This window comes from Odontomachus brunneus, unplaced genomic scaffold, assembly GCF_010583005.1.
Source record: "Odontomachus brunneus isolate Ranch 3 - 2012 unplaced genomic scaffold, Obru_v1 Obru_scaffold_039, whole genome shotgun sequence".
In the NCBI taxonomy this organism is placed as follows: domain Eukaryota; kingdom Metazoa; phylum Arthropoda; class Insecta; order Hymenoptera; family Formicidae; genus Odontomachus; species Odontomachus brunneus.
The window spans coordinates 514,897-519,995 of NW_022639489.1; positions in this window are offsets into that span (position 1 = coordinate 514,897).

Below are 5,099 nucleotides of genomic sequence, written 5' to 3' on the forward strand. Positions count from 1 at the left end.
ATTTTTCTACGCGCACCTTCGTTTAAAACGAGAATCGCGCGAGCGATTTGTTTTTTCAAATATCTAGAAATGTTACGCGTTTATGTAGATTTTTGCAGAATTCCGCTGTGAACTTGATTACGCATTCTTCCGTGTCCCCATTTTACAGAATTAATCTCGTTGGAAATAAACACATGTTATTTATCAAAGGTTTCAACTCAATTTTTGCGTGATTACAAAGTTTCGGATACACCCGGGACAGGCGCGGTGCTCGCGTTACGCGCTGCGGCTTTCATTTTATTTTGCGTGAATGGATTTATTCTTACGCAAAGTAAGCATACTTCACATACTAAACGCGCTATTTGAATATCTCGAATGTAAATTCCAGCGACAGCGGCGCAACGGGAGAGAAACGCGGCGTATTTTCCCGGAGAGATGGAAAAAAAACCGGGGGGTTTCACGACAAGCGCGTGCCATTTCGCGGAAGAAACGGATACCACTATCTTCCGCACTGAACACTGACGTACGGCCAAGACGACGGAGAGCGAGCGTGCTATTTCCTTTTTTTTAGCTTCTCTTTACGGGCAAACAGGTACCCTGCTGTCTGCTGTGCCGAGGTGACGGTCGATTGAATACTTCGCTTGTTCCGCGCAATTCGAAAACTCGCCTGCCGCGAAATGCGGAAGTTCTGTGCGGCGGCGTGTCATTCTTTTTTTTTATTTTGAATTTTTTTTCGAGTAAAATCGAGTTTTCCAGTCATCCGCGCATCAGTCAACGTCCGCCGTCGTTTTTGCAAATTGCGCCGCCGCGATATCGGATAGGTAATTTCCGAAATCTCAGCCTCCAGCCGGATGATCTATTGCCCGCGCAACGACCATTCGATACGGCTAACGCATTAGACCGTTCTATGCATTCGACATCGCTGAGATCAATAGACACTTCTGACACGTTACACCGCGATGTGTAACAAACGGAGGTGGATCAGGAGTGTACGGCACTATCCACGGTGAGTGCTGCGCGTGTTGCGCACATTATATCCAATATACGCATAATTGAGGGACGCCGAGTCGAGCCATTAATGTCGATACAAATGTCACCATCAAAACTATTATCGTCGTAAACACCCGATAACATGGACGATGGGAGCTTTTCCTGCTAGTAATCGAGACTCGCGATCGTATGCGACAAAAAACTCGACCCCTCGAAAGTTTTCGTGATCATTAACGATGTCATGAGTATTTGAGACATCTTTAAAGATCTTTCTTCTAGCTTTATGTTCGACCACAATATTGTCTTTGTGCGCGCATCCTGGTGGAAAAGTTTGCATAGAGATTCGCTCAATTGTTGTCTAGTATCGACGCTTTCTCACTAGTAGCAGAAATGCTACGCAGAAATTAAACGAGAACTTGGCAAAGTTTTATTCTGAAACGGTTCACTCTGTGTTAATATTAATTCAGCTTTACAATGTGTACGTATTATAATATCTATATTGCGAATAAATTTAAAACATATATATTTACATTTACATACGCAATAATAATATAATTAAGAACACTAAATAATAATAAATTATAATAATATTGATAATAAATTAACAGTAGTAATATAATTAATAATATAATTACAAAACAAACCCGTCAAAAATGACTTTTAATTTTGATAGAGTTTGATGTGTGAGTTCCCAACTCATTATTTTGAACTTTTTTATAACTCATTGTACAAATACAAAAATGAATAAAAAGACTCATATTATTTGATGATTATGAACAATGTCACGTAAAATATGGAAAAAAAAAAATTTATATATATATATATATATATAATGCTCTAACAATATCCTGTTAGGCACTATAACTCTCATTAGCATGAAAATTTGTTAATTAGAAAACATGCACGAAAAATGAGACACTACTAGAGCACACCTCATTTGCATTTTATGCAAATTTTAAAGCAGACTTGATTAATTAAATAATTTGTTATTTATTTTTTTTAATCTATTTTCTATTTTCAAAGGTTCAGATTTTGCGCATCTTTTGTGGACAGGAAAAGCGTTACATTTTGATTAGAAACTCAAGTAGTTTTACTTTTTAATCACTAGATAAAAATCAACATCCAGTAACTGCTCGAAAATTAAATTAAATATTAAATTTCTAAAGAATGTGTATACCTAAGAGGAGACCAGATTTTTCAGTTTCAAATCTAGGACACTTTGTAAATGTGGAGCAAGGAAAGGGAGATATTACTGAAAATTGTTTATACATGTATATATGAAACAATATTTTATTTATAGATATGAAAAATAACTTAATAACAATAAAAACTTGCAAACTAAAAATAAAAATTATCTAAGATAAAACTTTTGCTATCCTTAGTTAAAATTAAGAAGAAGAAGCAAAAGGCTGTTGTATATACCAGATCTCTAAATATTTTATCAAAAGAATTTTAAAAGTTCTCTAAACGTAGACAAATTCCGGACAGCAAAAATTTGAGACAAAGAGTAGAAAGCCGAGACTGTCTCGGGAAAAACGGGACGTCTAATCTTGGTATACCACTCGCGCATTGGAATCTCGCGTCAAGAGGATCGCAAATGTCCGTCCGATTAAAGACTGTTCTCATGAGATGCGCTCGAGACTCATTGGCTTTGGCAACAGTTCACGGTGGACGATAAGCAGGGCTAATCTCTCGAAGCGAATGGCAGTCGCATTAGAATTCAGTCTCTCGGAGAGAAATCTCCAACTTCGCCGCACGACGCGCCTTAAACTCCGGGCGACTTAGCTTCTCCTCCGCCACTGCCGCCACCCTCTTGACGGGTGGACGTCGCGGCGCGGGGGAGGTGATTTTGGTTTGCGCCTCACTCGTCGCGACGCTAGCGCCGCGCCGGAGGCTCCAGTCCGACCTCAGCATCACTCGTGGTGGTTTCGCGCGCGCACCCGCCGCTAAGGTGAGACCACTTTCCGAGGAAAAAAAATCGAAATTCCGTCCCATTGCCGGCGGAACGCGCCGATTCAGACCTCCGCGTCGTCGTGCTGCGTCGTTCAGCCGGCGCGATCCGCAGCCCAGGACGACGGTGATCGAGGGATGTCGGTGGAAAAGCTCTGGAGGAGGATCGCGAGGGCCGCGTCTTAACGGCGAGAAAAGCAAACCGGACACGCGGGGTGAAACATGGGTGATTTGTGGTTACTAGTGAGCGGCCAATCGCGAATCTCCTTCGATCGCTGGTGAGATCACGCACCTTACGCGAGGAGAGGAGTCTCCCGCGAACGGCAAAGCAGGTTTGCCACGGACGCGCGTCAGTTTCCGCGTCTGTTGACTCTAACGGCCGCGCGTTTGTTTACCGAGCGCCTCGCGAGCCTCGCGCAATCCAGTCTCCTGCTGGCGGGGATACGTGCTCGCGGGAATGCGGCGATTTTCGGCGGGGATCGCGGGTGATCAAGAAGCCTGGCCGACGTGGAGGAAACTCTCGAGTTCCTGAGAAGAGAGATCGAAAAGTGCAAAGATCGCAGCGAGGTAGGAAAGTCGTGCGTTTCGCGGAAAATTTGCCGAGAACACTTTAGAAAACATTCGCGGGCAGGTCGACGATCGCGTCGGCAGAATGCATCGTGCTCGAGATGCCCGAATAGTTCCGAGTAAATTCGACGCTGGGATCCTGCGGCAGTGAGATGATACTTGAAGTGAGAGTGTCATGAAACACGTTCAGTGAAATCCGGATTAAAGCGCTCTCGTGCGAATATCTCTCCCTGCACACACACACACACACACACACACACACGCACGCACACCCACATATACAACACACGCGCGCGCATAACATACATGTGTGAAACAGTGACAAGTATAACGAGAGTGGAACACACACACACACACACACACACACACACAGTGGCAGTGATATTAAAAATAGAAAGGGAGCTGATCCCGACTCGAAAATGGACTATATTCGCGGCGTATCTGAGGTAATCGAGTGAAAAGGGACCCGAGCTCTCCGAACGTGATAAAGCCTTTTGGGATTTTGGAAACGCGCGAATACGCATTGAATATCTCCGTGGCTCAAAGAGGCGCCCGGCTCGAATCGAGCGTGAACAAGCTGCGCTCGATGTAATATTCAACAGATATCTCTGCAGTGGTGCGTGAATGTGTCAGCAAAAATTCGCATTAAAGCTCGCGCGCATCGGACTCCCGCCGGCAGCGACGAGCAGCTCCACACGAGCGCAGATCCTCCGATTCTAAGCGGCACTCGAATGCGAGGACTCGTGCGGGTTTAACACGCACGCGAGCAGAGGCGCGATTTCGCGGAAAAAAGAAAAAAACTTCCCCGACACGCACGCCGGTCGATAAAACTCCTCACAGCCGACAAGTCGCGTTTTCATGAGGAGCAGTGACGAAGACTTGCATCGATCGCGGATCGCGATATTCCCCGATGAGTCTGTTTCGGCCGTCGCGGGATCGAGGATGAGATCTTAGCGTCTTCGGGCAGACAAGATTCCGTCTCGCTGTGGAGCCAACAAAGCAGCTGTACCAAATTCCTGTACGCCAAGGCAGCCCTATCTACCATCATTATCTCGGAGTTAATCAAAAAGGGCGAGTCAGAAGCTACTTCCGCATGGGAGTCTACGTGACTTCTCCGTAAGGAGCGCCAGCCTGTCGCAGAGTCGTGTAAAAGTCGTGATTGAGAAACGTGCATGGTCAGTCAAGTGGCATTATTAGCGTGGATATTCCAAGCTCACGTTAATTCTTCCGCAAAGATCAGAATCCGATCCAGGATGACGCGCAGGATGGGGCTTTTCGGATTTGCCCGGCGTATTACTCCAAATTCATAAGGGTCTTTCGTCCCTTTCGTCGAGTGGGCAACGTTTGTTCCGCGCGCACAACGCCGTGACGAAGGGAACACTGTTGAGTCGGGGTGACGGTGACACGCGCGAGGAAAAACATTCGGATGTAAATGATGCGGGATTGCGCGCGCCTGCCGACAGTGACTGGAGGTCAAATTCGCGAGAACGTTGCGACGGGATTCTCGCGACAACTACCTGCGGTCACGAGCACCTCTTTCGGCTGCTGAAGGGCTGAAGGAGAAAGAGAGAGAGAGAGAGAGAGAGAGAGAGAGAGAGAGAGAGAGAGAGAGA